Source organism: Manis javanica, chromosome 2 (assembly GCF_040802235.1).
Source record: "Manis javanica isolate MJ-LG chromosome 2, MJ_LKY, whole genome shotgun sequence".
Lineage (NCBI taxonomy): Eukaryota > Metazoa > Chordata > Mammalia > Pholidota > Manidae > Manis > Manis javanica.
In genome coordinates, this window is record NC_133157.1 from 113,104,108 (window position 1) to 113,119,579 (window position 15,472).

At 38.4% G+C, this 15,472-nt stretch overlaps 1 protein-coding gene across 12 annotated transcripts in view; it reads right to left on the bottom strand.

Annotated features, from left to right (window-relative positions):
• Positions 1-15,472, bottom strand: part of LOC140847796 (serine/threonine-protein kinase TAO1-like) — a 324,214-nt gene that overhangs the window by 223,345 nt on the left and 85,397 nt on the right. The gene's annotated exons all lie outside the window — the stretch shown is intronic.

A 15,472-nucleotide genomic window follows, 5' to 3' on the forward strand; every position in this document is an offset into this window, starting at 1 on the left:
TCCCTTATTATTATTATTATTATTATTATTTTTAAATAAAATGCTGAAGTGGTAGGTAGATGCAAGATAAAGGTAGAAAACATAATTTAGTGCTGTAAGAGGGCAAATGTAGATGATCAGGTGTGTGCCTGTAGACTAAGTATTAATCCAAGCTAGACAAGGGCAACAAAACATCCACAGATGCAGAAGATTTCTCTCAAAACAGGGGGGGTGAGGTTCTAAGCCTCACCTCTGTTGATCCCCAATTTCTCACCTGATGGCCCCCCTGCGACTGTGCCTGTCTTAGGTTGTTCCTCTCTTGAGGAATCTTACCCGTCTCTGGCTAACCAGTCATCTTCCGGGGCCATACAGGGAAATGTAAAATTGGTAAGTGAGAGAGAAGCAATATTCTTTGAAAAGGTTAGCTTTTTACTTCTTTGCGGATTTATGCCCTGTGGCTTCTATGCCCAGCATTTGTCTTGAGGTATCTTTACCACTTGGAAGAATTATGATACTCGGTAATTTTCAATATGAGGCATGAATTCTACTAAAGGGTTGTAATTAGGAAGGAAGAAGAAAAGCTATAGAAGTAGCAGACAGAAGGAAACATGGGAAGATTTATTATTTCTTTGACATATCTTCTTGTAGAGTAACATAAGCAGGTATAGGTTTTAAACTACTAATTAAATTGAGTACACACATTAACATAATAGGAATACAGCTACATAACAGAAGCAGACCTACTCTCCTCCTCCTAAACAGACACTGGAGTGTAAATAATTCCAAGGTTTGTTTCCTTGGTGTCAACTCTCTTTACCTCTACTAAGACTTGATTGCAAAGAAAAAACAAAAGCCTACTACTGCTCCTTTACTGTACCTTCTATTTCTAATCTCAAACTCCCAGCACTTTCTTGTTTTGTGTATCCCCAACAGGTATAGTAGACATGAAATTCTAAAGGTTGCCTGTAAATTATTCAGAAGTAAGGCCAAGTATAAGGAAAATGATCAGTTGGGAGAGTTTTGTCCTTCTCAGCTACATAGCCAGACTAACTGATTAGAAAAACATCTGAGAAAGAAGACAGTTTACACTTTCATACAGTCTTATGCACCCTCATCCCATAAAAGGTGAAATGAACAGGGATGTTTGTCCTTCTTACCATGTATTTTCATTACTCAAGAAACTTCACTGAAGGGTAAAGTCTGTAGGAATTTTAACTTTACAAGACATGCTACAGAATTCTGAGTTGCTATTCTAATCAGTATCTCATTCTACAACTTAATGGTGTTAAAAAATAGACCTCCTTTCCCCCAGTTCATGCAGTTAGTGATAATCATATGTTCTTAATTTGAGTTGCAGAATTTAGTTCTAAGCAAGACAACAATTTCGTAGTGTGCCCATGAGATAAGATTCATCGAGAAATACTTAGAAATCAAATACCTGAAACAATAGAGGTTGCATCATACGCATTTACAGAAAGAAAAATACATGTAAAAGTCACCAGGGAGTACTAAAGATACCCTCAAATAATGAGGCTTAAAAGCCTAAGAAAATTTAAAGAGTAACAACAGAAGACCAATAGATGTTCAGAGACAAAGATAATTAGGCATTTTAAGTGGCTGTGTGGTATAACAGAAAGAGAATGTGATGTGGAGTCAGAAAGCCTTGGTTCAAATGTGGGCTCTGCCACTCACAAGCCATAGGCCCTGGGGCACTTCATCTCTAAGACAGGGACACTTAGAGGGCTGAGACCAGCATGAGGCCAGTGAGGCACAGGTCTCAGGGGAACTTTGAAGAGGAAGCAAAGAAACTCACTAATCAAGATAAGTAATATTTTAATGCAGCTCTAAAAATTGAAATTAATGCCAAAAATATCCATTTAGAACAAAATAAAATTTTATATCATGACAGGACCTAATCCTGCACTTACTTGCACGACTTACACAGCTTGCCTCATCTTAATCCTGGCCCTGTCAGATCCTTCATGAATTTAAATTTTTTAAATATTGCATGAAATGTTATTTATTTTTATTGTTTTGTTTTTTGGCACTCCCTTTAATTTTGTGCCTGGGGTGAGTGCCTCATGTGCCTCACCCTAGTCCCAGGGCTGCTCCTGATCTGAGATTTCTCATTTGTGCAAACAGTAACATTGGAAACCAAAAAACACCATTTTCATGGGGTTACTGTGAAGATCAAATGAGATACTTGCGTATGTTAAGGTACTGAACAGGTAAGGACTTTTTTTTTAGTATTATTATTATTTTAGGAAGAGTTGGAATAGTCAATGAGGCTGAAAGATGGCATAACACAACTCCCAGAAAGCAACTCTGGCCAGTTGTCCTACTTCACTCTCCTATTCTGTGCCAGCTCTCTCTGGGCCCTTTAGTCTCTTACATGGTTCCGAAATGCCTTCAAGAACAGCCTGCTCTGTCCTGGGCCCCAAGTTGCACAGACAAGTGTTGCTGAGTGCAATGGATAAAGATGGAACCCAGCAGAGGACATATACAAGGCATCTTCCTGGCACATTAATTCTATCCATCTTTTTGAGAGGAACATACATGGAATAGAAAACCTAAAATAAACAGAAAAGCTAAGATTCAAAAAGAAACTTCAGTGACATTTCACATTTGTAGCAGGCCAAACTGGGCTATGCCTCAGACTTACTGGGAATGAGTTCCTCTCGTTTTTAGGGCTTACTCTAGGGAAAGACTGAGAAGTTCTGGTCTTGGGGCATCCATCCCAGCCCTGTTTAGCTTGTCCATATGTTCATTTGACAAACATCCAGCCCACTGATTATGTGCCAGACACTGGAAATCTGGAGATAAAGTATAGCCCCTGTCTTCAAGAAGCTATCTATCTGGGCTATCAGAGTATCAGAAGAACTATATATATATATGGTAGATGGAGGCTTTCATTCATTCAAAACATTCTCATTGGGTGACACTTGTTAGGCACTGTTCTAGGCACTGGGCAGAGAGCAGTGAATAAAACACAAACATTTCTCTGTACTGCAGAGCTCATATTTGAGAGGGATTCTTGGGTTAGTCCAAGACTGGGTTTGCTCTAGGAAAGCTCAGACTTCTTATCTCATTTCAGAGCATCAGCATGGTAGACCTAAAAAACCTAGCAGGAAATCAAACATGAAGCTACAAGTTTTCAATTTCTTCATAAGATGATCTGTTCCATGATCCAGAAGGGATAAATAGGCCCTCCAATATCTGAGAGAGAGGGCTCCTACAATCATTATAGGGCCAAACGGACATCTCTGTACAGATTCTTGGGGAACTGCAACTAAGGTAATCATTTATTTTGGGCTACTTTGAATTTTCAAATACAAGTCTACATTTCTTGAAGACCAATATCATCTCATCACTTATGTCTCTCTCTGCCCTCTTAGCCTGGGCACTTAATCAATACTTGATTTAATGCAGGATATGAATTGAATAATATTTTCTAAATAAGTTGTGTCAGCTGTAGATATCCTTCCTCTAGCCAGCACATAATGAAGTCTGTGCCCAGACGGATCAGAAGTAGGGTAGTTGCACATATGGAAGAAATGGTTAAGGCTGATGATCATATACATACAGTTCTAGTTCAAGAGAACAATGAAAATGTACTCATCCTCAACATTTTCACAGAGGCAATAAAATGGTCAAAACACTGCCACAGTCATAAGATTACCAGTTGTCTTTATACAATGTCTAATACTTTTCAAAGCTCTTTCAAAATCACAATTTCATTTGATTCTTACGTCAAAGCTATGAAGTAAATAGGGTGAGCAATACCATTTCAGGGATGAGAAAACAGACACCAAACAGGTCTCACCTAAAGTCACATAGCTAACCAGTGAGTTTAGGAGAACAGCTGGACTCCCATCGTAATGCTCATTCCATAACACCAGACTGTGGAGATAGAAGCATTGGGTTCCCAAGTTTCAAAATGCCTGGCACACGGTAAGCTCGGACTGTCTTATTTATCTCTGTTACCCCAGCATCTAGAACTACACTTGAATGAACGAATGAACAATGAATGGATGAATGGTAATGAATGGAGGCATGAAGTAGTGGCAACGCTGAAAGAAGGCTTGACTCACACTGTAGCTTTACAGGCAGCAGCTTTCATAAAATGACATGAAACTGATTTCACAAATGCTTTTCAAAGGCTTCTAAATTACTCTTTTTACTTCCTTACCTGATTAGCTTTAAACCAAAGGAGATGTTTTTCCCTGACCTATTTTCAAAGCTAATCTTTAAATCCCTAGGTTACAAAATCCTAAGGATTAAATATTTGTTCTGTGAAATAGTATAATGGTTCAGGCAAGAAAAACTTTAAGAGTGTAAGTATACTGATTAAATTCCAAGGATTCAAGATACTAAAAGTTATATTAAAATGCCTTGAGACGAGTCTCTATTGAAGATAGTTGAGCTGCCAGTATTTCAAAAGCTACTGAAATCATAAACCCAATTACATGAGAAGAGTAACAGCAGAGTGCAGAAGCCAAACTGAAAAAGTAAAAATCAGATGCTTCCTTAAACAATAAAGGCTTTATGATACTGGATGGTGATTGAATTTGAATACTTAAGTGCAGTTTTCTGATTGAAAAGAAGAAGTTTATTAGCATTTCCAATCTTCTGAACTTCACCACTTTTCCATTCCCGCCATAAATGAATGAAGCTGGGGTTCAGCTTGCATAAACTTGCTCTGCACAATATCCAGCACAATAGTTATTGTCAATAAATGTTAAACAACACATTTGGATAATTCCACAGGTAATTCCACAAATTTGGATAATTCCATGTCCTGCAAGTAAGGACATGATTCTGTGATGACTACTGAGTATGTTGATTGACTCACCAAACAGTGATTTTTCTCCCCTTCTTCACTGAAGTGTAGACATCAGGCTTTCTCTGCTAGAGCTATCCAACTCTTTTCTCTGCAGGCTTCACTCAACACATTGTGCCTCTTTGTATACATGGAATAAGATAATTTCTCTACAGAGAACAGAGCCATGTTTGTCTTAAAATCTGTGCTATAGGATACTGGGGATTTAAAGAATTAACCCATGATAAAATTGGAAGAAAAATAAAAATAAAAATAAGAATAAATAAGAATAGGAAGGGACTCACCTAGATCCAAATCCTCATTATAGAGCAAACTCAAGCCCAGAGAGGAAGAATGAATGATCCCTGGTTCAACATCCAACTGGGGGAGTCAGCAAGACAACAATCCAGATGGGTGGGGATGCACAAAAGTGCAGTCACATATGCATATAAAATATATATTTAGCCCCAAAAAATCAAAGTAACCTGTCCCAAACTGCAATCATCCTTTTGCTACGTGCTATTTTGGTGGAGCACTGCCACTCAGATGACTTCATCTCTAATTTTCTCCTTTTGGTTCTATTTTAAAAAACACATTTTCACATTGAACTAACACCAGTAACTTAGCCTAAGGAATCAGACTCTCCCGATAATCAGACATTATCAGACAGGGGGCCCACTACCTCCGCCACAGTCTGACTCATCATAGAGCTATCTCCTCCCATATTCCTTGATTTGAAAGATAAACCCGAGAGTAGTGTAGTTAGGATGCATTCCAGCTCTGGCTTTGATGCTCCTTTGGGCCCATAGAAAAGTCAAAGAATCTTTCTAGAACATTTTTAAAAGAAATACTGATTGAGCAACTTGCAGAGCAAATATTCTGTATCTGCTACTGAACTAGACAGTTTACATATGGTATGACAATTCATTTTCTAAAAGTGACAGGTACTCTGGGAAGTTTATGATCTTACCAGATCCTATTAACAACCAGAAGGATGGTATAGTTATTCTTTCTATTTCACAAAGAAGGAAACCAAGGCTTGATTAGTTCTTACATTATCTTTCCTATTTTACAGTACAGGATCCTGAGGTTAAAGAAGCCTTACCGAACAAATACACAATGGAATACTATTCAGCCATAAGAAGAAAGAAATCCTACCATTTGCAACAACATGGATGGATCTAGAGGATATTATGCTCGGTGAAATAAGTCAGGCAGAGCAAAAAGACAGGTACCAAATGATTTCCCTCATTTGTGGAGTAAAACAACGAAGCAAAACAGAAGGAAAGAAATAGAAGCAGACTCACAGACTCCAAGAAGGGGCTAGTGGTTACCAAAGGGGAGGAGTGAGGGAGGGCAGGTGGGGAGGGAGGGAGAATGGGATTGAGGGGTATCATGATTAGTGCAGATGGTGTGTTTGGGGTCACCTGGAGAACAGTGCAGCACAGAGAAGGCAGGTAGTGACTCTGTGGCATCTTACTATACTCATGGACGGTGACTGTAATGGGGTATGGGGTGGGGACTCGATAATAATGGTGAATGCAGTAACCACATTGTTTTTCCTGTGAAACCTTCATAAGATTGTATATCAATGATACCTTAATCAATCAATCAATTAATTAAATAAAGGAGCCTTATGGAGGATCTGCCTAACATAACCAGCTGACTGGCTGGGAGTGGCAGGGCCAGGATTTAAACCAATGTCTAGATAACTCCAAAGTCTGCCATGGTGGACACTGTGAGGTGCCTTACAGATGTTCCTCAAGAATGGAACAGCTGGTAGTGCTGCAGGCACAAAGTCTGCTGCTCTCAGCCCCTCGGGGGGTCTGCTTTAGTTAAAGAAAGCTGCCTTGTCCAAGATCATGTTCCTTCCTGGGGTGCCTGGAATCCAATGGCTGGTCAATGAGGTATAAATGGCCCTCATGTCATTTATATAAAGCAAAACAAGTAATTCCCCAATTTTACACAGAATGTCCTATCTCCTTACCTTAAACAAAACTTTGTTCTTCCTGGAGGCTCTGCTTCCTTCTCTCTGGAGGTTACCTGTTTTTCCCACTTTCTAGGCCAACAGGGCCAGGAAAAAAGGGAGATGAGTGGGGTGAGTGGTGGTACTTCCCTTGGATAAAATCATATAATCATGCTGATAGTCACTAGCACAAAACTAGTTTTCAACACCAACTGGGCTTTTAGGCTCACCTAGTGGTCCTTTTGTCTATTACAAGCCAGTCCTTATTTCCATTTCTCAGATTTTTCTAAAACTCACCACTCTCTTCAATACAGCTATTAATCCCTGCTTTGCTTTCTTCTTTCAGTGCACAAATTTATCTTTTTTTTCACAGAAAAGAAAGTCCATCAACTATGATCTTCAACTTCCTGCCCTAGTCCTATAAAATTATGTACATCTACACCTACCCTTGTTGCATTCCTTCAGTCTCAAAGGGACTGCCCTTGACCCTATGCCCTGCTCTCTCTAACTGGCAGCTACTGCATGAATCTTACCTTCTTATTCTTCTCTCTTCAACCTCTTTCATTTTACTGGCTGCTCTGGTTAGTAAAGCATTTACTTATTTTCTATCCCCCAAAACCAACAGCACCGCCACCACCACCAAACCATCTCATCCTTGTGTTCTTCTCCAGCTATTCTCCACTCCCTTGCTTGTATCAACTCTGTCTATTTTCTTACTTTTCATTCACTTACTTATTGATACCTGGCTTTGCCCGGCCTGCCTAAAGTCATCATTGACTTCTCATCTAGCCCTATCTTACTTAACTGGTTGTTTGCATCTGATACCAAAGATTAGCCCCTACTTGAAACTACTATTTTGTTTGTGGGACAACGACTTGGTTCTCCTGGAACTTCTGGATCATTCTTCTCCATTTCTTTTATGGGCTCACTCTTCTTTGAGCACCTTTTAAATATCAGGGTACTCCCAGGTTCATCCTCAGTCCTCTTATCTTTATTACTGAGCATTCTTGTCCTAGGAAGCTTACCCATTAGTAATTTTAACTATTCTCTTTGTGACAATGACTGCCAAATCTTTATTTGCAGCTTAAATCTCCCAGAAGTCTGACTTGCATACCCTTCCTTATATTCCTCCTTAGCTCGTTTCTACTGGTATTGGTGTCTAGCTACCTAACTTAGAAATCTAACAGTCTTCCTCCACTTTGCCCTTTCTCCCCACAATCAGTAACTAAGTATTGCCCTTTTTAACTTCTAAATGCTTTTTCACCCCCTAAATATTTCTTGAATCTATTTTCTCTAGCCCCTCCCCATCATCACAGTGCTAATTTAGGTCCTTATTGTCCTTGCCTGAACTACTGCAATGGCCACCTAACTGGTCTTCCTGGTTCAAGCTTTAATACCTTCAAGTCCACTTTCCCCACAGTCAACTGAAGGATCTGTCTAAAACTCAAATACAATTGGATTGCTCCATCCAATGCTACCTATAATAACAAAAACACTAAATGACCTGTATGCAACATACCTTTACTTGGCATATAAGAACCTCCGTGATTCGAACTTTGCCAGTCTCTCTGGCTACATCCATCACTACTCCTATCTCCAGCTTTATGCTCAGAAACACCTAAGGGCTCCTAATTCCTCATGCACATCATGCTACTTCCTGACTTTACTTCAGGTCACACTGCTGTCCCTTCTGCCCAGAACATCCCCATTCTTTCTCCCCCTACCTGGCTAACCCTCTCTCATTCAAGAGTCAGTTCACTTGTCATATTGAGGATGTCTTCCTTGATGCCAAAAGGATTAGGTTTCTCGCCTGTGTTCCTGTGATACCAGTACATATCGCTGCCATCATAATTCTACATTGCTTCAAAATGGTTTGTTTATGTGTCTATCTCCTTGTTTTGGCAACAAAACTTGATAGCTTAAAACAAGAGTCACTTATTTTGCTCAGGAACCATCAATTTGGGCAGGGTTCAGTGAGAACGGCTTGTCTCTGCTCCATGCGGTATCAGCCAGGGCAGCTCTCCCAGAGCTGGAGGATCTGCTTCCAAGATGGCTCATCCCAAGGGCTAACAAGCGGGTGCTGGCTATTAGTTACTTTCCACCTGGGCCTTTCCACAGGGCAATTTGGGCTTCTTCACAGAATGGTGGCTGGGTTTCAAGAGTGAGTGACCCAAGAAACAGGAAATGGATCCTGTTAGTCTCTTAAATTGGGTATAATTTCTGAATAGAAAATGAATAGATTTCTGTCACACTCTATTATCAGACAGGCACAAAGCCCAGATTCAAGGGGAGAGGGCATAGCCCCATCTTTTGATGGGGGGAGTGTCAAAGAATTTGGGGGGGCATGTTTTAAAACTACCACACTCCTTTACTGGACTATGGGCTCTTTTAGGACTCACAGACATGGCATGTGTCTGCTGAATGAATGGATTCATTCCTGGACCAATTTGCCTACATAGAACTTCACAGTCTTAATCAGTCAATTGCACCAAGGAGGTCCATTCTAAACAACTCAGCCACATCAATAAGTAAGAGGATTAAGGCTCAAAGGATATTAGGCTTAAAGTCTCATAGCATTTTAGAAATGGGAGGGATTTATGAGCTAATCAAATTTTTTAGTCCATTTTAGAAACAACAAAACAAAGCAAAAAAAAACTGAGGTACATAGAAAAAATAAACTATATGGGTCAGCTATATAAAATAGCAATGATTTAGATTTTGCTGAATATGGAAAACACATGCTATTCACTTGCTCAGTTTCTTCTAGCAAGTCAGAGCTAATTGAGCTTAAGAATCTGATTGAGGAGAGCTGTTAATTTTCTCTTTTAAAGGGGGACACTATTTACTTTTGCAAATTCGGTCCCATTACAGCTATTATTGTAATTCAATTATTTGATGACACCCTATATGTCTTGGTTAAAATGTTTTGTGGCACACCAATGACTCAAATACTATGCACCGACATGCATCTAGCCATTAAATAGAATATGAAGGAATGCATAAGACCTTAGTTATTAGACATCTTTAAATATGTCTGATTGAAACACATGTGAGCAATAGAAGTATCCGTGTTTGAATTATTAAATATGACTATTAAAGTCAAAAGAAATGAAATAATTTGACACCAGTAAGGATCAGGTTACAAGCCTAATTCTAAAAGGTGAAATTTTGACTAAAAATAAATAAATAAATAAATAAATTAGTTTACTGGATTCAGAGAGATATCTAGGCATAGCTTAGAAGTGCACACTTAGACAGACCTAAAAATATTTAATATTAATGTTATGCTTTGCTGAATGTTTGCAAGTTTGAAGCAGTTGCCTTTGTGCTTATTGATTGTCTCAGTAACGATACAACATAATCCTTCAGTTTGGAAATCTTTCCAAGCACTTTTCCTTCTGACATGATTGAAAAGGTCCAACAGAATATAAAATAATATGCATAGTCACTGTTTATTTCTTCCTGTAGTTTGGTTTCAATTTTTAACATTAAACTCTTTAATTCATCTGGAATGTATTTTAATGTGAAGTATAAATTTTGGATTTAAATAGTGTTATTAAAATGTTAGCCAATGGTTCCAAAATTTTTCTTGAATGAGCCAACTTCTCCATTAACTTGAAAATCTATCACATGCCAAAATCTTATATGTGCTTATTACAATAGTTGTCTATTTACTTATTACTGTTCTCCCACTGAAACTTAAGTTTCACAAAGAAAGAGACTCAGTTACTTTGGTTCACCACTGGTCACCAGACAGAGTACTACTACTGGGCTTTTTAGGAATGAATGGCTGAAAAAGGCTTTCCTCTCCCAATCTCTGAATGTGATTACTGTTATTACTGATTTTCTAAAGATAAACAGATGCTACATTATTGAAACAAATCTGAACTGATCATATTTATGATTCTTTCAATATGCTGCTATATTTCCTTTGCTAATATTTGACTTAAGATTTTGTATAGGTAGCTTTAAGTGAAGGCGTTCTTAATTTTTATGAACAAAACAAAGTAGAATTTGGCCACAGCCATCCTAGGTCCATAAAATAACGTGAGAAATTTTCCATATTTTACCATGCTTTCAAATAAATTAGATAGCACAGGAAATACCTGTTCCTTTAGGCTTTGACAGAATATGATAAATATATCTAGAATTTGCACTTCTGAGGAGGAAGGAATCTTTCTTTCAATCTGACTTTTGTCAATATCATTCATAGTTTTTGCTGTATTGAGTCAATTTTGGTTATTTTAAATAATTTGTTTTTGCTTATTCATTTTGTAGATTGAATTTACTGTCATAGGGTTAAAATTCCTTTTTTATTTTTAAAACAGTATTAAAAATTTTGTAATTTAAAATAAGTTCTCTGCATCTATGGTCATACGTTTCTTTTTTTAAAAAATATTTGCTTCTGGGTCATGTTATGATTGGATTTAAAAAATCAGCTTAAATCCTTGTCTTCTAACAGAATCGGGGAGTCACTGTGGTAATGAATATGTTCAGTTTTAATGTTAAACTACATTCTATTTTTTTTATGCTTCCAAAATGTTTTCGCCTTTCCCCTTCTCCCTGAGCCATACTGATTAAGAAGATCCCTCCCCCCAGCTTTTAGCCAATTTATTAGGAAGCTACTCGTTTTATTTCTACTCTAGTTCTGCTTATTTTTAACCTTCCCTTACCCTGCCTTTCTTTCTTGAAGCCAATAATAAAACAGCATTTTTTGAGTCTCCTTGCAACCTTCCCTCTTCCGTCTGCCAAATTACTGAAATACTTTAGAATCCCAGATCCCTGTTATTATTGGTCAATTATATTATTCTTTTTATGAAGAATGATTATCAATAGTATTATGGTTTACTCCTATACTGTTAATCACAATTAATTCCATACCACTTGAAAATACTCTAATTTCTTCCCCCTATTGAGTTCTCTATTCTAATTATTTGTTTGTCTCTACTATATCTTCACATAATTTTTTTCAGAGCAAGTACATGAGTGGGATATTCTGCGGGTTTTCAGTATCAAAGATGATCTTTTTGGTCTCCTTTCAAGAAAAGATGCCAAGGCTGGCTGTGCAATTTGAGTGACAACCCTTTTGAAGGTGATGCTTTCACCCTTTCATCCTTTCAACCTTTCAATCTTTCCAAGGCAATGCTCCTTTGCTTTTCCTATACAGTGTTACTAGGTAACTGGATACAAATGTATTGTCCTTTTATGGATAACATCTTCTCTTTTACTCCTACACTACCTCCACATATCTGGATGCTGATAGTTGATTCATTTTTAAGTATAACAATTTTGTTAGAATACTTATAACAGTGAATTTTCATCCTCATTATTTTTATTTAGTAAGAGCTTTATTGAGATATAATTCACACAACATAAAATTTCTTCATTATTTTTTTGCTGGCACCCAAGCCCTTTGATGTGATGATTCATGACTCCCTTTAGCTAAGGTCATGTGATGTTTAATATGTAAGCTCAGGTTATTTTGAACCTGAAACCTATCCAGTGTATCCCGAAGCTACCTGTTGTTGCCCTACAGCTCCTCCTCCCTGCTGTTCTACTGGCTGCATCCTGGAACATACTTTACCTTTCTTTATACTCTCCTCACTTTCTTACCAGGTTTCTCGACTTTCTCCATGGTTTTACCAGGACCAAGCCCCAGCCTTCCTCTCCTCTCATTCTCTATACTCTTCCTGGTAAGATTTCATCCACTTCCTGGCTCCAAATGTCATCTATATAAGAGGGTCTCAAGCCCCTCCCCAAATATTGCTTATACATAAACATTCTCCCATTACTAACATCTCTCATTAGACACAGTGATTCTCAGTTACAGGGATATCCTGAAATCTCAGGAGGCGCATTTATAGCTTGAAGAAGCCCTTCTGTCCAGGAACATGTGCCTGTCCCATCATCCAATGAGCTGTCCACTCCAGAAGCCTGGGAGTCATCACTGTTAGACTCAAGAATGGTATCTCTCTAGTTCACCACCATATCTAACAGAGAGTCTAACATATAGCAGCCCAACAAATACTTGTCATAGGTATGAATTCAATCACTAAATTCTGTGGTTTCTAGTTCACATCCTTTCAACTCATCCGCTTCTTTTTATCCACACTATCAGTACACTTCAGTTAAAATCACTATTACTGCCCACCTGGCTTACCACCAAAGTCTCCAAGCCTCCAGTCCTGCCTCTGCCAACTCATTCTCCATGTTACAGTTAGCATTATCTTTTATCAGTCGCAGACCAGTTCTTATCTCCCTCAATCTAAGGCCCTTTAAAATCAAATCCCAATTTCTCAACGTGACAAACAAGTCTCTAACTCTCTTGACTTTGTACACAACATCCCTTCTACTTGGGAGAACTCAGGTGCCAATGGAAAAATTTTGTGATGCCCCAAAGTTGAGTTAAACCCTCATCTTACATGCTACCCACAGTATCCTGTACTTCCCCTTATTGCATCTATTCTGTATTATAATTGCCTGTTTGTCTCTCCTCACCCATGGTGTAAATTTTGGTGGGTGGTCATTGTCCTTTGCCATGTATCTCAGTGCCTTGCACAGGTCTTGGCACAGAGCAGGCATCTGATGAGTATCTGATGAGTGAATACATTTTCAAATATCACCAGTGACCATGAAAGAAGGTAACTTTAGAATTCCATTATGGGACAGAGATTCTGGACCCAGCTGGGATCCATGAATAGTTACTAAGAGTGCATGAACACCATGAAATTGTACCCAACATTTTATGTGTATATAAAAAATTTTAGGGTAATTTGCAGATTTCCTAAGGAGTCAATAATCCTAACAGTTTAAGAAATATTACTGTAGGGGCTTATTTGGTTAGAAAGGAGTATTTTGAAGTGTATTGCAAATTAACAAAAACAAATTGTAGATACATACACACAGCACATAGACACACACAGATACAAACATGGACTGACTTAATGATATCAAGCCTATGGTAAACGTTTTGTTGAAAAGGGACAAGAATCAGAAGAGCTCGAGGGCTGCAGGAAGAATGAAGAAAAACAGAGGATGCCAGAAAAAGAACTGAGAAAGGCAGAACAGAGAGAGAAAAGGAACTTCTCTCCACTCTGCTGTTTTATATATGGCCCTTAGGCAGCCGGTGTGCGAAAGGTTGGCTGCAGTATGGAGGACGTCAGTGTCTGAAGATACCTGTGTAATTCTGAAAATTGCAAACTTCAGCTTGCCACATGCTGCCCAACTTCAGGACAGTCTGGTCCACCAGTCCAGCTGTCTTTTCAATTCTGTCCAGTGAATCCCTTTCTAGACTCTGATCTTCAACAGAAGGAAAGAGAGAAAGGAAACAGAAGGCAGTGGCCTGGGCCCATGAGAAGAGGAAAGGGAAAGGAGGTCAAACACTCCCTACTTCTCAGGTGACCATCTTTCTCTAGCTCACTCTCCTCCTTTGTCTCTATTCATTGAACAGTTTATGTATGTGCCTGTGTGAAAAAATTGTTGACAATATAGGATGCACTTCAGTAAACAAGAACATCTTTGTAAGTTCTGAAAAATACACGTAGTTTTCAGAGTTCTAGGTGTTTTTAATAAATGTTGGCTAGTTCATCCTCTCTCCATCAATTAAACACTTAATAAAGAAAGGGAATATGATCTTTTTGGGGGGTAACTTCTCATATCAGCACGTAACATATTATACTGCCCAGTTTGCTTTAGCAAATGCTAACTTTTATATCATAAGATGTTGTTACTAATCTACTAAAGTAGGAAAAATACTTCAGAAATGGTGACAGGCTGGATTATTTTTGTTTTAAAGCCACCCAGCCTAACTTCCATTATTGCACAGTCCAAGGATAGCTACTGATCTTATCATCTAAGACGTCTCTGGCTGTGAAACAAACATTACTTAGGTGGGAATGAAAACTGGACGCTTTCGTCATTAGCATCATCTTTCATCCAAAGAAAATGAAAGCCTGAGGATGGTTTTCATTTGGTCAAAATGCCTGGACAATTAACTGACTGGTTAATCTGCAGCTAAATCCTCAAGAATAGTCCATAACTACCTGTTTAGCAATTCAGTTTCATATCATTTAACATCAACACACAAGAACAGCTCTGCTGTGATGTACAGGGATAGGAGCCACATGAATTGATCAGACATACTAATAATCCAACAGAGTCTACTTTTGCTGCAAAACTCTAATTGTGGAAAGGGACAAAACTGTGATTGTTAAAACAATATTTTGTAAAAAAAAAGTCTTTTCAAGATTCTATATTTACCTATACTATCTGAAATTTTTGTGAGGTCCTAATCTACTAATAACTAATACGGTATTTTAAATCATAGTGACAACTGAAGATTCCTCTGGGTAAATGCCTGATAAATTTATGGTGAAATTTAGTGACCAGTTATTCTAGCTGGAAGTTAGGGTGCAAAGGGAGGAATAGGAGAGAAAGGGGAAAAACTACTGCTCAGCAAGTCCCACCTAATAGTGTAATATTTGGGGCAATATCCACTTAAAACAAATTCCAGGATTCACTTAAGAGTTGCAATGGTTTTTGCCCTGTTTATTTAGTCTGATACCCTTTTGGCAAGAAATTGCTGTTGAAGATTTATTGAAATCTGGTTTAAGTTCCATTCTTTTCACAGATAAGCTGAACAGGTCACTGAGAACTTGGGCTTCACTTTTTTCCACAGCAGGGTGTGGGACCTGAAACCCCTTCAAATG